Here is an 18,366-nt window from a genome sequence, read left to right on the forward strand (position 1 = left end):
CTATTCACCTTCTGGGATTTGTATCAGTTGGCTTTTGCTACAATAATGCCGCATAGCAAATAATCACAAAACCTCAGTGGCATAGAACAAGTGTTTATTGTTCGTGTGTCTGGAGTCACATGGATGTGGGCTAGGCAGCTCTGTTGATTTTGACTGGGCTTGATCACTCGGCCGGGTGTCGACTGGCTATTGGTTGATCTAAGATGGCCTCATCTGGGATGACTTGAGTGACTGACTGTGCTCCATGTGTCTTTCTTCCTTCAGCAGGCTGGCTTGGGCATAGTCTCATGGTGATGGCAGAGGGCAAGAACAGCAAGCAAGCAGGAACACAGAAGCACTTTTCAAGCCACTGATTGCTTTATGGTTGCTAAGACTCTGTTGGCCAAGGCAAATCACACAGCTGAGCCCTAAGAATGGGAGGGCACTGAGCCTCCAGAATGGGAGGGCACAACAAACTTACATGCAGAGAATGTGGATAAAAGGAGTGAGGAAGAGTTGGGGCCATTAATACAATCGATCTACTGCAGGATAATGAAGTTTAAATAGGATAACACTCAGCAAGTACTCACCACATTGTGATTGTTTAATAAATGGTAGCAGTTATTTTTATTATTATAATACCCTATTTACATCACAACTAGCATCTATCAAGGTTTTATTTTTTTTAGCTGGTCTTTGTGTGCTACTTTATGAGCTTATAGGAATTCTTGCTTTAAAACAGAATGAAGAGTTTTGGGTTCAAAGCCTGGCTATGGAACTAACTCTTAATGCAACCTTACTGTGTCATGTGGTGGAAAGGAGTGTTTGCTGGGGAGCCAGACCCTGGTTAAATACTTTGACCACTTTCTGTTCTTTGATTTTGTAAATTTACTTCTCCTCAGTCTCTTTAGCTGCAAAATGCACATAATCCTGTTGAGTTTTTGTGGAGATTAAGTAAGGAAAATATCTTTCTCAATATTTGTCACACAGTTAGTGTTCAATAAATTATTACTGTTATTTATAACCTTAGTAATCTATGTTTGTAGAAAAATTAGAAAAGCAATGACCAAAATTCTACTATATAGAATTAATAACTGCTAACATATTGATTATTTTACCATAATTTTCTATGCGTATATTTCCAAAATAAGGGTTAGATTACTTATCCTATTCTATAAACCATTTTCCTCACTTAATATAACATGACACCCTTCCACATGAACAAATATAGATCTTAGCAACAATTTTAATAGCTGTATTATATCCACTGTGTGAGTATAGTCTAATTTACTGAACCAGTACCCTATTGTTGAATCTTTAGATTACTTCCAATTTTCCACCATATCAATAACACTGCAATGAATATCTTTTTATATCTTATATCAACTTTATTTCTTTAGGTTAAATTTTTAGAAGTAAAATTGCTGGGTTAAAGGATATTTACTTTTTAAAATGTTTTTTATTGTCAAGTATGAAAAACATATAGAAAAGGATACAAAATCTGTGTCCAGTTTAGCAAATCATCATAAATATTCATGTAATCCCCACCCCACTCAGAAAACAGAACAGTGCCAGCTCCCAGAAGCCCTCCTCTTGTGTCCCATCTCAACCATCAACCTTGCCTGCTCCCCAAAGGTAACCACCATCCAGACTTTCAACACTATACTCTAGATTAGCCTGTTTTTGAATTTTGTATGAATGGATTCATAGTGTAGGTTCTTTTGTCTCTGTTTGTTTTCAATCAATATTCTGTTTGTGAGATTCAACCATATTGTATAACATAGGAATAGTACACTCATTTTCATTGTATATTATTTCATGGTATAAATATATAATTTATCTTTTTTACTGTTGTTGGACAATTTGGGTCATTACCATTTGGACTTCTAAGGATAATGTTGCTATTATCATGAGTGTATGTGCTTTCTTGGTGTGTGTGTGTGCACATTTCTGTTGCATATATACCTAGGAGTGGACTTGTGGGATCATAAAGTGTGTGTATGTTCCTCTTTAGTAGATAGTGCCAAACTCTTCCAAGATGATTGTTCTAATTGACACTCCCACTTGCAGTACATGAGAGTTCCTGTTTGCTCCACATTCTCTTTAACACTTGGCATTTAAAAAAATTAGCTATTCTGGTGGGTGCATTGGTATTTCATCGTGGTTGACTTTGCATTTCTCCAATAACAATGAAGTCAAAGTTCACACCACTTCATATGTTTATTTGAGCCATCTGGATATTCTCTTTCAGATGTGCTTGTTCAAATGTCTTGCTCATTTTTTTACCAGTCATCTGACTTTTTAAAAAACTGATTTGTACGAGTTCCTTTTATATTCTGAATAAAGCCCTTTGTTGAAAAATGTATTGCAAATGTATTTTCCCACACTTTAGTTTGCTTTTATACTCGTTTATAGAGTCTTTTCATGAACATAAGTTCTTAATTCAGAGATAGTCAAATGTATCATTCCTGTCTTTCCTCCCTTTTACTATTAGTGTTTTTTGTGTTCTGTTTAAGAAAACTTTTCGTGACTTGGAGGACAACAAGCTCCTATATTCTCTTTACATTTTTTTTTCTGTTGTTTGTTTTGTCGTTCACATTTGGGATTACAATCTACCTAGATTGTACCTACTTAGAATGAAGTAGGAGTCCAAATTTTATTGATTCCCAAATGAACGTTCCATTGTCCCAGCAGCCTTTAGTGACAATGTTGTCCTTTCCCCATTGCTCTGCAGTGCCACCTCTATTTTAAATCAGTGTCCATATATGTATGTATCTGTTTCTGGGCTTCCTATTCTGTTCCATTGACCTATTTATCTATGAAGCTTAGTCTTTAGAGAATATTGACTTTTAAAAAAGGCTTTTGTCACATACTGAAGGAGGCTGTTTATTTGCTACCTTAAAAAAAAAGTAATAGGTTCTTTGAATCTACTTTCCTTGCAGAAAGTCAGGCTGATTCTGAGAAGTTTCCTAGTTGTCCCAGCTATAAGTGAAATTTCAGAAACAAAGTCAGTCACTGACAATTCATGTTCTCTTCTTTGTCAATATTCCTTCTTCCTTTCCTCATCTTTTCGAATGTCTCTCTTGTCTCCGGGAATTGACCATTTATATCTATCCTATTACATCCCTCCCTCTCAACTGGATGTCAGAAAACCGCACAGAGAAAAACAAAAATGTAATTATAATACAAACTTTCCAGGGACATTTGCATTTTAAAATGGTTTCCTTAGGACAAAATGCCTTCGAAATCAAAAGGAATGGATTGCTCGTGGTAGAATGTTCGAATTAGTTGATTTCTTCATCTGTAATATGGTGGAGTAGGACTGGGTGACATCTAGTTCTGCAGTCAGAGAGGTGACATGACTTGCTCATAGTCACCTAATTAATGTGTGGGAAACAGGAACAATAATCAGTATTGGAGGATGTATTTTTGAGTTTTTTGGGGGGGTCTTCTTAGTGACCTTAAAATTTTCAGATGAGTAGTGGTTTATTCAGCTTCCACCAAAGATTAGCTCTTTTATTTTTTCTTTCTTATTTTTTTTTTTTTTGGTGAGGAAGATTGGCCCTGAGCTAACATGTGTTGCCAATCCTCCTCTTTTTGCTTGAGGAAGATTGGCCCTAAGCTAACATCTGTGCCAGTCTTCCTCTATTTTGTATGTGGGACACCACCACAGCATGGCTTGATGAGTGGTGTAGGTCTGCTCCCAGGATCCGAACCCGCGAACCCCAGGCTGCTGAAGCAGAGTGCGCTGAACTTCACCACTACACCATCAGGCCAGCCCTGATTAGCTCTTTTCTTAATTAATTATTATGGAATTGCAAGATTAGACTGTAGTCCTTCCTTTAAAATCTTTTAAGCAAAAGTGAAAAGACAGAAAGTCCTTAAGGTGGACCTTGCTTCAGTAACATACTGCTTGTCCCCATCTAGTTCCTTTAATGACATGTTGTCTTACATGTTTCCCCCTGCCAGTTGTGGCAATGTGTCAGCTACTTGGGTCATTTCTATAAAGGAATCTTTCTTGGAGAGACCATGTGCTGTTTCAGAGACACAGCTCCTGGAAAGCCTCCAGTTTCTTAACTCTGCCCTCTACTCTCCTGCCCCGACCCTCACCCAAAGACCCTCGCCCTTGAGTCCTCATTCCCAAGTCACACTGCCCTTTCAGCACATCCGGTGCTCAGTAACTTGCAGACTTGCAGAGTTAGGTTTCCCTCAGGTCATATGGATTTTTTTTATTGAGGTAAAATTTACGTAACATAAAATTAACCATTTTGAAGTGTACAATTCAGTAACAGTACATTCACATTATTGCAAAACCATGACCTCTATCTAATTCCACAATATTTTCATCACCTCAAAGGAAAACCCCATACCTATTAAGCATCTCACTCCCCATCCTCCCTCCCTCCAGCACCCAGTAACCACTAATCTGCTTTCTGTCTCTATGGATATACCTCTTCTGGATATTTCATATAAATAGAGTCATGTAATATGTGAGTGACATTTTGTGTCTGCATCTTTCACTTAGCATAATGTTTCTGAGGTTCATCCATGTTGTAGCACATATCAGTACTTCATTCCTTTTTATGGTTGAATAATATTCCATTATATATATATGTGTATATATATATATACACATATACACACACTATATTTTGTTTATCTGTTTGTCCATTGCTGGACATTTGGGCTGTTTCCACCTTTTGGCTATAGCAAGTAGTGCTCATATGAACATTTGTGTACAAGTGTTTGTTTGAGTACCTGTTTTCAATTCTTTTGGAAGTGGAGTGGAATTGCTAGGTCTGGTGGTAATTCTATGTTTAGCTTTTTGAGGAACTGCCAGCTTGGTTTCCACAGTGATAGCACCATTTTACTTTCCCACCAGCAATGTAAGAGAGTTCCAATTTCCACGAAATGGAAATACAAGCACAGCAATTTGATGCCCCTGCATCCACCTTGCCTTGTCACACTGAGCTTCCCCTGATCTTGATTGTCACCCTGTCGATGACACAGACCTAGGACATGTGCCTGTTTGCTTCTGCCTGTTTTTCTTGGGCCAAGGACTCTTTCAGCTTATGCCTTCCATATTGGTCCCACTGTGAGGTGCTAAACAATTCTGTCCCATGGCCATCAGCAGCCCAGGGTGTCAGGCTTGGTCTCCCCCAATTTTAAATTGATTCAGAGGCCAGGGATGGTGACTCACTATTTCAGTATGTATTCATTAGCCACAAGCACATTTTTAAGGGAAAAGGGAACCACTAAATGTGAACTCTTAGCTTTCTGGTTGCTGATAAGTGAGTGAACAGCCTTAAGACAATATATCTTAAGTGCATAGTGAGAATGCTCTGTTTAATAGTCATCCATTTCCTATAAAAGTGTCCTGGAAGGAGAACTAGACTGTGTGTGCCTTACTTCCATTAGTGGCAGCCAGCAGCCAATAAGGGAGACGGGGAAGGCCTTGTGGAAAGAGCTTACTGGGACCTCAGGGATCAGGGTCCTAGTGCTGTCGTTATTACCAAGTAGAGTCATGGTCATTGTGTAGAGCTCCTCATTTATAGCAAAATCATTTTACCAGGCTTTAAGAGACACACTAGCTGCTTTTACTTCCCAAATGTTTCCAGCTGTCCTGAGATGCAATTGAAGTGCATTGGATTGACTCAGGAAGTTTTTCCATTTCTTTGGAAGGTTGATGAAGGTGGCTTTTTCTTTCTTTAGGATCGGGAAAGCTATGACAATGGCTGCACTGTTTCAAAATTTAAACTTTTTCTGGTTCCAGGGTGACTGAATAAGAATGACCTAAGAGGCTGGTTAAACATACAGACTCCGGGTGTTTACCTTCTGAAGTTTGGATTGGGACCCAGGCATCTGTATTTTCAAAAAAAGCTTTGTGCTATCATTCTAATGCACAGCCAGGCTTGGACACCTCTGAGTGCTAAAGTTTACTTCCTGAATCCTGCAAGATTATTGAACCCTATGGGTGAACAATATTTATCCACACCATTTTCTTACTAATAATGTTCTTTGTGTATGTCTTTTTATTCTACAAGCTTGTAAGATTGAGGGCAGTGGCTATTCTTATATGTCTTTATAACCTCAATAACATCCAGGGGGTATTAAAAAATTATCATTAAATTAAACTAGAAACATTGAGCACATATACTCAGCCCATGTGAAGGTGCCGGTATGTTAGATTTTACACTGATAAGAGCTTCATGGATTACTTGTTTACTTTTTTGCTGTTACTTTCATGATAGACTTCTTCCTCTTGCCTCTTTCCCTTTGCTACTCCACCTTGTATTTCTTGCTGTAGAGAATTGCATGACAGTACAAGTCAGAAGAAGAAACTCGTCTTGGTGTGATTGGCTAGTTGGTTATCTCAGCCAAGGAGGATTAGAAAACTCTTGTCTCTGGACTTTTAGTCCTAAGTCCTTTTCACAAAGCCAACAATTCTGCCTCTTTTCCATCCTGTGAATAAGAGAAAGTTTTCTTTTGTCTCCTTCTCAAAAACACAGCCCTCTGCATCACCCTTGCTTCCTGTGGAGATGGTCCATTGGAGCCCTTGGAGTCTTGCATCACGGAATGGCTGCAGTTGCAGAGATAAAGGCAATAAAACAAATGCTGTCAAGGCTTTCTCTAAGCTCCTAGTAAAGGGATTTACATACAGCAGCTATGGAGCAAACTGAGACAGTAATTGACCCCACTGTTGGCCTCTGATTATTCAAGGGGCAGTAATCTCAAGGGGCCTCATTCATCTCTTTGCTGGAGTCTTAGCTGACTGCAGAATAATTACAGAGAATTCAAGTTAAGTCTTAGGAAGATTTGTCACTGGCCGGTGGGTGCCACTGGCTTAGTAAAACTCAACACACTTATAATTAGTATAAGCCAGCTACAAGTAACCTCTTGTTAAAATGCATATTATTAAAACATCTATTACTAAATAAGAAAAGTTTTTAAAATATTAGGGATTCCAGGCACAGGAATGTGTGGTGAACTTGAAAAGCTTGATGCCAATTATGTGCTTCACTGAATTAAAATGAATTGGTGTTATTAACAAAGACTCAAATGATCTACCCTGCCAGCCCAACCTTTTACCACCTCGCATTTCATTAGAAATGAACTTTTCAATTAAGATCTGTCTTCCCACACTTACCAAATTGAGTTTTCCAGACTTACGATTCAGTCACAGAAGCTTAAGGAACATGGTAGGGGCCAGGGGTGGGAGTGGGGGTGGTAGGTCATGCCCATTTTGCCATGACAGCTTGCCAGCCTCTAATATAATATTTCTACTTCTTTCAAAGTAATATGCTCCCTTGTCTAGGTCCCTGACACTGAATAATTTATTCAATAAAATAGTGCAATTTAAGGGAAAGTGAATGAAGATGTTTACACTTGGTGGCAGCTCTCTAAAATAATATTTGCATCCGCAAATTGAGATGAACCTGTCTTTATTTTGGTAAGAAGAAAAGGAATAGATAGGAATAAAAATATTCAAAGACATATTATTCTTCTCAACTTAGTTTATCCTATGAAGAGCTTTTCCATGCAAACGAGAAAACATTCAATTTGAAATTCTTCCTAGAAACTAGATTGATTTGCAAATATTGGACATATTAATTATTTTGTAAGTAAATAGAGATATAATTTAAGGTATGAGTCAGCATTTCTCAAAAAAAGAATCAATAGTATATTTATTCTGATTTGGTGGTCTCTTTAAAGTGGTGTAATTATTTTGGAGGCTCTTCTCCACCTTTTACCTCCTCCTTTCTTTGACTTGGATTCACCTATCTTGCCAGCTGACTCAGACTTGTAAGGAAATGCAGCAGCCCAGCTGGTTGTTTTCATCAGTCTGTGTATTTATTTATTTATTTTTTTTGTGAGGAAGATCAGCCCTGAGCTAACATCCATGCCAGTCCTCCTCTTTTTGCTGAGGAAGACTGGCCCTAAGCTAACATCTATTGCCAATCCTCCTCCTTTTTTTTCCCCTTTTCTCCCCAAAGCCCCAGTAGTAGATAGTTGTATGTCATAGTTGCACATCCTTCTAGTTTCTGTATGTGGGCTGCCGCCTCAGCATGGCCGGACAAGTGGTGTATCGGTGGTGTGCCCAGGATCCGAACCAGGGCCGCCAGCAGCGCACTTAACCGCTAAGCCATGGGGCCGGCCCCAAGGCTATGGTCTTAATGTTTAGCTTTTTCCGGGTGTCCTGTGTCCCCAGCCCAGTTGCCTCTTTCTGCTTCTGGTTGCCTTTGCCTTTCCCTCTCTCTTCCCAACCATAATATATCATCAAATTTTTAAAGGTACATTTTCATCTATAACCCTCCTATATGTGAGAACAGTCACTCTCTATTAAAAAAAAAAAAAAAAGATTTCTTAATTTGTACTTTTCACTGTCAGGCTGACCTTCCCTGCACTTTGTTCAAATTACTGAGCTTTTATTGTATTGAGCTACTCTTTTACCCTTAAATTTCAAAAATGCCTTTTTCTGTCAAATCTTATTTAGGAAGGTTAACAGAAGAATAAGACTATATGTAGAATGTTGACACCCTTGAAACAGATGACCTTGGATTTGGGCACTGAGATAATTAGCAAAAGAAAATTGAAGGAAATCAACTGCTTCCAAGATAGCACAGGATCACAATCAAAAGAAAGGCAGCAGAAATTGAATAGACGAGCTCATCAAAGACGAAATGGACTTGGGTTTTTAAAGAAAATCATTGGGGTACCTGTTATTCCTTCAATGGTAATTATCAAGCGCATATTGAGCAACTACTGTATTATCTGTGCTCTTCTAGGCACTGGTAATATAGAGAAAGGACACAGGGTCACTGAACTATTCACAGTCTAGTGGGGTGGTGATCAGGGCAGGGGCAACAGTAGAACACATAAAAATGCACTGTTTGGGGGGAGAAACGGTGGTAAATTTAGTTTTGGATTCTTTGTGTTTGGGGTACCTGTAGTATATCCAGTGGGACTGCCAGTAGGGTTGAACTCTCCTTACAGAGATGTTCAAGCTGACATTGCACAGGCAGCTGTTAGTGATCTTGTAGAAGGGATTGGCCTTTGGGCTAGATGAGCTCACAGAACACAGGAATGATACCATGTTTATTCTCACAATTCCTCTGTGTTATACCTTCTCTTTAATAATGCTAATGGAAGGGGATGGGAGATCCTGTAAGCATCTGAGCCCTTGGCCATAACACCCTCCTCTCAGAAGCAGAAATCACAAAGGACATGTCTCCTTTTTGTAATCAAGGTTATGAAGGCAATTAAAATGTTCCATGGCTTATTTCCTGCCTTTCTAGACTGCTTTGTAGATTGACATCTGAAGTGGTCTCCAACCTGGCAGCCCTGTTCTAATGATCTAAAATGAAAGAAAGAGGAAATGTTTGTATTTCTTAGGAAAAGAATGCACATCACTCCTTAAAAAAAAAAGGCTGTTGAGGGAAAATAGGTTCACTACTTCAGCGAATTTAAAACAATAACTTTTTTCCTTGTTACCAAAATACAAAGTCATCATGGAAAATTCAGACAATACAGATAAGGAAAATAATGTAATGCAATAAAAATCCACCATCCTGACGTAACTACTGCTAACAACATTTTGGTCTTCGATCTTTTTTTCCTGTGAACATATTGATATATATTTCATAATAGTGGGTTCATATTAAGTGTACTATTCTATAATCTGCTTTTTTCATATAATAGTTATAGTCAGTATGTTTTGTTTCACCCATTTGGAGGTACAAAATGAGTTCACATTACTTTTAGTATTCAAGCCAAATTAACTTGTGGCTCCAATACACAAGAATATCTCTCATCTCTTTCTCTGTCTATCTGTCTATCTATCTATTGTCTCAGAATTTTAGCTCACGCAGTAAGTTAAAAAACCCGAGAGTATTTACTTAATTAACCCTAGGACTCAGTCTTGGTCACTGTCCTGCCATGGAGAAAGGACTAGAAAACTTGTGTAGTCAGCTGAACAACCCATTCTCTTGGCTGTTGTTGTTCTTGCTGCCACTTGATGTTGTTTCAGTGTTGTTCCTGAGTGCTCCCAAAAGATCTGTGGTGATGTGGGCACACTTGTCATTGGCACTGCTGGTCCTGCAGTCTGGATAGTCGCTGACCACTGAAGAAAGTGCTTTTTGGAATGATGCACATGCTAGTTCAGGAATAATTTCTCAGGATGCTGTTTGAAGCAAAAGAGGAAGGTATTTTTCCTACATTATTACATTCAGCTGAGGTTGTACCATTGGCCTGGGCTCCTACACACACACACACACACACACACACACACACAGACACAGTTGCAGGCTGGGATCTTTAGAAGCAGAAACTAAGAAGGAGTATGGGATATTAGATGTTTATTGGGGATCAACCCCTGGGAAAGAAAGGTGTAAGAAGCAGGAGTACTGGGGAAAGGGAGAAGTTGAACTGTGGTGCAGGCCTGACAAAGCCTCAGCCAGCCCATTGGGGAGCTCTGGAGTGAGTATTGCCCATCAGGATTGTCCCATGTTGGGCTGAAATGGCTGAGCCTTTATATCCCTGTTTCACTCAGTCCCTGAATGTGGGCTGCCCCAGGGAAGGACATGACCTTGAGCAAGGCAGCTCTCCATAGCTGAGACACACTCTGCAAGAGTCCTCACTCTCCCTGAAGTTGGGCAGCAAGTCCTTCCCTGAAGAGAGATCTGCGTGGTGCATCTCTGGTCTACCACAGTCCACAGTTCCCTTGGCTCCACTTCTCCATATATCTTTGGGGGGCAGCTTCTCCAGGATACCAATGGGACCCTCTTCCTAATAGAAAACTTAGAAGAGAGAGGTTAGTGTGACGAACTGTAGCTGCAGTTGGTCTTGGGCTGCAATTGACATTCATTGTCTCCCTCTTCTACTGTCCATTCTAGATTCCTCTCACCTTCAGTGACTAGGTCTGCTAGTCTCAGTGGCTTAAGTAGTGGCTTGACCCAGACCCTGAGGGGTCTGAGACCCTGGTAACCATGCCCTTCTCAGGCAAGGTTGTTGTATCTGTTCATTTACAGTTTAATTGGGCAAGAGAGGACCAAGAGGTGCCCAAATGAATTACCTGAGTGCCACCCATATTCCTCTTTGCCCTCATTGTGTAACAATAGTCCTACCATATTCTCATGATTGGGAATAATTACTCTGCTGAGATGGTGACTCCTCTTGTTGCCTGCTGGCCCTTGGACACAAGGAGCCAAAGTGACCAGGCAGCGCTTACAGTGCAATGGGGATTTTGCTGGTTCCGTGGTAGAAGTTCCCTCTCTGGGGACCAGATCTCTATCCCACAAAGTTGTGGGGATAGGAAACACAAATTTCCTAAGTGTGTCATTGGGAGTGATGGTGAATGAGGTTATTCCTACTTCAACCCCCTGGTTCCCAGACCAATGTATTCTTTCTACTGGGGACACAGTGCCAAGTGATGTTTCATTCAACGTCTGTACTATGTCCTGGAGGATGGCATCTCATTCTGTCAGAGCATTGCTTCTGAGATGACATTTCCTCTGTGCCTTCAGTAGGCTTATCCAACACTATCAGGTCTGCAGCTCTGAGTGTTGTGGAATAGGATATGACCAACATATTTTGTGATCACGGACCCACTCCTAATCCGGGCACAGAAGGAAAGTCTTACCATGAAACACCAAGTGACCATGAATCTGGATTTTCCTTTCATGAGTGGGTCCTATCAGATCTACCAAAAGAAGACCAAGTGGGCCCAGCCATCTATTGTGATATGGAAGTAGTACATCCAGGAATGAGCATGAGCAGGTCTAAGAGGCATTCTGGCTCTTCCAAGGCTCTGTAGCATGCCAGGAATTGTTTTTCAAATAGCATCTAATTCTCCATGGCAGATGGCATGGCCTTGAAGAACCCCAGACCACGGCACCTACCACTGTTGTAACAGTACCCCTTCCCAGTTCATATCCCAACTCTAACCTTACCACTCACCTCCAGGATTGTGATTCTCTCACTGGAGCTTACAACAAACTCCAACAAGAATCTGTCCACCGTTGGTACTTCCATTATCATAGTCTGCTGGCTCATATGGCCTAAGTGGTAAGGCTGCTTTCACTATAGCTTGGACCTGCTGCAGAACTCTTTCCTACTCTGGGCTTCTCCAGAAGCTGACTGCTTTTTGGCCACCAGGTATATGGATCAGAACAATATTCCTTATTCCTAGGTGTACAGTGCTTTCCAACAGAACTTTCTGCACTAGTGGAAATGTTCTATACTTGTGTTATCAATATGGTAGTCACTAGCTACATGTGGCTATTGAGCACTTGAAATGTGGCTAGTACAACTGAGGAACTGAAATTTCAATCTAATTTAAATTTAAGCTTAAGTATCTATGTGTGGCTAATGGCTACTGTACTGGACATTGCAGATGTAGGATATACTGCTTCCAGAATCCAAAAAGGCCCATCATGTGTTGTCCTTTCTTCTTTGTTGTAAGAAGTCCAAGCAACAATACTTTCTTTTTAAATAAATTATTGGAGGGGATGTCCAGCACAGTCCTGGCCACTAGACCCTAAAACTTTTACTAAAGTGGCAGCCCCATTTTATAAATCACTTTATGAATCTTCATAGAGTTTATCTCCTACCCTCTGGACTGTGTGTGTCTTACAAGGTCTAAGTGATAGCTACCTCTTGTGTATCTAGTACAATCAGCATGATTTTATTAATGTGGTGGATCAACGTAATATGGGATGTCCGGGGGTCCAGACGTTTCTGGATTATAGTATGACAAAGTACAGACAGTTAACATAGTCCTCGGGAAAACTAAATAAATAATGCCCATCTCACACAAATGCAGATTGTATATGATTCTCGTCTCTGATTCATTCACTAAATCAATAGCCATATACCATGTACCCGAGGCTGTGTTAATTTGCTCTAGAGGATACCACATCAGATATAGTCGCTCCAGTTGGGCTACTGTTTGGTAGAACTTGTGGTATTGATACCAAACCTCTTAATCTCAAGTTCTGTGTCCCTGATCCACAGCAAGCCAATCACTGAGACGTCGGTGCTTGGAGATGGAGAAAGCTTTATTTGAATTGGCCAAAATGAGAAGGTGGGAGCATAGGTTCTCTCAAATCCACCTTAACAAGAGCAGAAAGGAGGGTGGTTTTATAGAGCTAAGGGGCTTGGCAGGAGGTGCTTCAGAGAAATAAAGGGGTCACTCTCGATAAGCCCCTGGGCAATCTGACTTCTGGGCATCAATGGCTGCTGGGGGGCCGGCCATCCGGTGATAGCAACCTCCCCAAAGGCAATCTCTTTCTTCTGCAAAACAAGCTCACAAATCCTCGTGATCTCTGAGCCACCCCTCAAGTTGAACAAGAAAACAGCAAATTGACAAGATTCATCTATGTCTGTGTTGGGAACAAGGTTGGAAGGCAACCACATTCTTATTGAATGTCTACAGTGACCCTCAGCTACCCGGCTTTGGTAGTCTACATTAGGGGTTAGCACACTATATAGCCTGTGGGCCAAATGCAGCCTGCTGCATGTTTTTGTAAATGAAGTTTTATTGGAACACATAGCCATGCCCACTCACGTACATATTGTCTTTCACATCACAATGGGAGAGTTGAATTGTGATAGAGACTATATGGACCACAAAGCCTAAAATATTTACTATCTGGCCCTTTATAGAAAAAGTATGCTGACCCCTGGTTTACATTAATAATACACTAATTCAGTCTCTGAGGGGCCAGACTGGTGAATTAAATGGAGATATTATGGGGGCAACTACCCCGTGATCTTTTAGATCTTTAGGAGTAGCACTAATCTCCACCTTCCCTGCCCCATGTCCCCTTGTGTATTGGGGTACTCCAATTTCTAACTATAATTTTGGCACTGGGGAAATGACCACCAGCCCTGTAGATTGGGCTCCCCTGGCTCATGATTTCCTCAAGGGCAAGGCCACATCATATTCAGTTTTGTGTAAATGCTTTTGAATAAATGTATGAGACATTTTGAAGACAGGTTTTTGGAGGTCTCTTGAATTTTATCACAGATTATTATCTCTATTACCTATGAGTAGGAGTAGCTTAAAATCTATTTTAAAAGTCCTATAAAACATTAATTATAGGAATTCCTCCCTCATTTTTCTCAAATCAAATTAGATTTGGATGCACAATGTTATCATTTGCTGGGCTCTTTAAGATGATGAAAGCCAATCTCAACCTGGTTGAAAATTGAGGTCTTTTAAAATGTTCTAAGACATATGAAAGATAATGCTTTTTAATATAAAGACTGTATTATATATAAAAATATATTTTGAGATACTGATGTCTTGTGGTTTCTCTGGCGTATGACTTTTAAATAATAATAGTTATAGCTGATATTTTAAAATTACCTACTATATGCCAGGCAGTTTAAATGTATTCACTCATTTGGTCCTCATAACAACTCCATGAGGAGGTTACTACTATGCTTCTCATTTTTCAGATGAAGAATCTGAGGCACAGAGCAGTCATAATTTCCCCAAGGTTGCACCGCTACTCTTAAATGGACTTGAACCTCAGTTGGTTTGGCTCCAGAGCTATAACACATCTATGCTATATTTTAAACAAAATTAACTCAAGATTTAAAAAATATGTCTTCTTTAAAAAAAAAATCTAGAGCCTACTAAGAAATATTTATCAACTCACATAGTTTTCAAAAAGTTTACATTGTTTATGGAATTTTTTTGTTAATGGTGTAAAAATCCAGATTGAAAACAAACTTCACACAATATAGAAAAGATACCTGTGAAGTTCTTGTGCTCGGTATGATTATAGACCTATTTAAGCATCCTTTCAGTTGAAGCCACATGCCTTGTGTCATTGGTTTCTTGACTTAAAGACTGAAAGTGATGTGCGGTACCCAGCAGAAATGACAGACACGTGTCCTTCCTTTCATTAAAGTCCAAACCTGCCCTCATTTCCTCAGGCCTTTTCTGCACCAGCTCTTCAACATAATCATGGCATCACTTGATTGCCAAGCTGATCTGGGTCCTGCTCAAGGCATTTGGGAATGGTAATTAGGACTTAGCGCATGGCCCTTATTCTAAGAGGACTGACCCAGCTATAACATACCATAAATGCAACCCCGACAGAAGCCTGAAAATTGGTTCTGGTTGATTGTCTTTACACAGTGCTATGACTCATTGCTTAATTTCTTCCTGATGCTTTTGCCATAAAGGTTCTATAGCTTATAATTTTTGTAAAAATATATCTAATTCATGGTGTTGAAACTTTTCAGGTAACTAATCACATTTATAGAACATCTTAATCCTAGGAGAACAGTTATACTTATCATCCTTTTTTTTTTTTTTAACAAAAACAAGTATAATAGGTTTAGTTTATTTGCTGTTTTTCTCAATATCAAATATATTGAACACCTATTATGTGAGAGGTACATAAATTTAATCCTGTCTGTCTACCCCTACTCCCCCGATATCATGTACTCATTCTGTAAGAATCTCTACTAGAAGATTGGTCGCCCTGTTTGTTATACTGTGGTCAGATGTAACACTTCTGGTTTAGATCCCAGAACAGCAATAGTGCTGAAAACATTTCCAATCCTTCTGTTTTTGCAACTAAGAGGCAGAGCCTCAGCACATGCTCCAGCCAGCTGCCCCTAGCTCTTATCTGACTCTGTGTGTCTCAGTGAGGTTTATGCACACCATAAACCTCCATAACGTGCATTGAATGCCATTGTGGACAGCCACGCTCCAGCCACTGTCCTTCCCCTCCCAATTCCGCACTCCAGCTCAGTTTCACTACCTGAGTGAAGGTGAGCTCCCTGAAGACAAATTCTTCCACCACTGTGTCCTTAGGACCCAGAATAGTGCCTGGCATGTGGCAAAGGGTCAATAGCTGCTTGTTTATTCAAGTCTGGTACATCCATGAAAACATGCTATTTACATTTTTCTCCCTTTTCATAAGAGTCTTCGTTCTTATCATTGTTTGTGGGTTTATTAGTTGAGATATAGTTTTAGTTAACTACATTTTCTCTGATTACAAAAATATGTATTACTTATAGATATTTTGAAAAACAGAAAAAATTAAAAAGGAAATAAAACAATTTCACACATTAACACTGTTTGCTTATTTTTTTTTTTTAATTTGGTATCATAATATCTAGACGGTTTGGATCCTATTTTCCACTTGTCGTTATATATAAATATATATAAATATATATTTATATAAATATATATAAATATATATATATAAATATATATAAAAATATATAAATATATATAAATCTTCCCCCTTACCATTAAATATTCTTCTAGAATAATTTTAAGTGAAAGCCTGCAGAAAAGTTCATCATATGGAATATGTTATCTTCCATTTGCCCTTCCAGATCCACTGTCTACTCTTCTCCACCTTACTCTCTGCCTCTGGAGGCTGATCTCATGGACCATATCATGGGGTTCCTGGGCCCTTTGGCTTACCATTGGGGTTGGTCAATGGGAAGCCCTGGTAGGAGATGGGAGAGAGGGGAATGAGGGATGAGATAAAAGGAAGGTATTTTATTACTTTGACTCTCCCTGGCAGGTCACCTCAGGTTGGCTGTGTCCTTCCACCAAAGGACGAGTCTACAGGGTTCTCTCCTTCTGGATCCAGTAATTATTCCCTCCCCTCAGCCAAGGTTAGTACACTATCTGTTGTGGTTTTCCTACACACACCTTTGTAAATAGCCACTTGAATATCCTATTTTGAGTGTGTCATCTTTTCCTGTTAAGAACCCAACTGATATACACCACAGTTTAATAATTTCCTGGGGTTACATTAATATAAATAATATTTCAGTTGAACATTCTTGTGCCTAGATACTGGTACTAATTTCTGAATTTTTTTAGAAGGATAACTTCTAAAAATAGAATTACTTGGTCAAAAATGAAAGGAAAATAATGTCAGTCTATTGATATATATCCAAATTGCCTTCCAATGTGAAATATATATTGTAGGTAGTCATTTGCTATTTGTTTTTGAAAGCTCAGCATCTGAATGTCATTCCTGTTATGGGTATCCCTAAAAGTCTGAATCTTGGTGTTACGTAAGGCCCTGCTTATCACTGTAGAAATGAAGGAAGCAAATATTTCCTCTCTGCTCCCTACGAACAAACACTTGGGTACATGAAGCCAATTTTGCCATTGGACGTTCTTGTCTCGGACTGGAACCTGAGAGGAATATGGATCTGAAGCTGTGAGTGACAGACAGAGATTACACACAGTGGAATGAGATGGCAGAATTGCAAGTGCAGTGGCAGCAGTCACCATGGGAGTAGAAACAGTGGCACTGGTGAGTACCTCATGCAGGTGGCCCCAGCTGCTGCCCTGGCTGACTGTGTCTTTGCTCTTTGCTACCAAGTCTCTTGTGGTTCCTGCCTGTATTCTAAGCCTGGTTCTTCAGCCTCCCTGTAACATCTTTGTGAATTGATCCTTTTATAATTATGAAATGTCCCTCTTTATGTCTTGAAATAGTCTTTGTTCTGAAATCTACCTTGTCTGATATTGGTATGGTTACTCTAGCTTTTCTTGTGGGGAGGTGAGGGAAATATTTGTTAGCTTTATTGTGGTGATGGTTTCTTGGGTGTATGCCTATGTTGAAATTTGTGAAGTTTTACACTTCAACTATGTACAATTTAGTTGACTTCAACTATGCCTCAATAAAATTACAAAAAATGGCATGAGTTAGTCTTTTCAATCATTCTTGAACACACAAAGAGAAATAGCATCAGAAGTGCTATAAAATAATACAAAGAATATTATAATAAAACCCCCCAAATTATATGTACAGGACTTTCCTTGTGCAGAATGGCTTTTATGATTGACAAGTAACCTTCATGGACATATGTCTTCACAGGCATGCCGGCTTTGTAGATGTGCTTTGTGGGTGTGCAACCTGTGTAGTCACAGAGGTTTCTGCGGTTTCACGCTCTGCTGTCACCATCTTAAAATACTTTTTTTTTTCTGGCTTAAACAACAGAAATTTATTTTCTCACAGTTCTGGAGACTGGAAGTCCAAGATCAAGGTGTCAGCAGGTTCTCCTGAGGCCTCTCTTCTTGACTCACAGACAGCCGCCTCCTTGCTGTGTCCTCATGTGATCACTCTAGCTTTTTTATGCTTAGTGTTTGCATGGTATATTTTCTCATCCTCTTATTTTAAGTTATCTGTATCTTTATTTTTAAAGTGGCTTTCTTGATACTCTACCATGGCTGGAAGCAGAATTTGCCTTCCTGTTACTTTTCTGAACTACCTTATTCCTTTCTGTAATTTTTTTTTTGCCCCTCTTCTTCTTTTTTTTTATTGAGGTAACATTGGTTTATAACATTATATAAATTTCAGGTGTACATCATTATATTTCAACTTCTGTGTAGACTGC

General features: G+C 39.5%; 1 long non-coding RNA gene across 1 annotated transcript in view; it reads left to right on the forward strand.

The window, feature by feature from the left end:
* Positions 1–17,628, forward strand: part of LOC147917542 (uncharacterized) — a 38,242-nt gene extending 20,614 nt beyond the window's left edge. Inside the window, exons 2-3 of the long non-coding RNA XR_015551717.1 lie at positions 16,536–16,629; positions 17,062–17,628. This is a non-coding gene — a long non-coding RNA (uncharacterized LOC147917542). The remainder of the gene's footprint in view (positions 1–16,535; positions 16,630–17,061) is intronic.
* Positions 17,629–18,366: the final 738 nt, after the last annotated feature.

This window comes from Ceratotherium simum, chromosome 3 (genome assembly GCF_057802395.1).
Source record: "Ceratotherium simum simum isolate JZ-2026a chromosome 3, ASM5780239v1, whole genome shotgun sequence".
Lineage (NCBI taxonomy): Eukaryota > Metazoa > Chordata > Mammalia > Perissodactyla > Rhinocerotidae > Ceratotherium > Ceratotherium simum.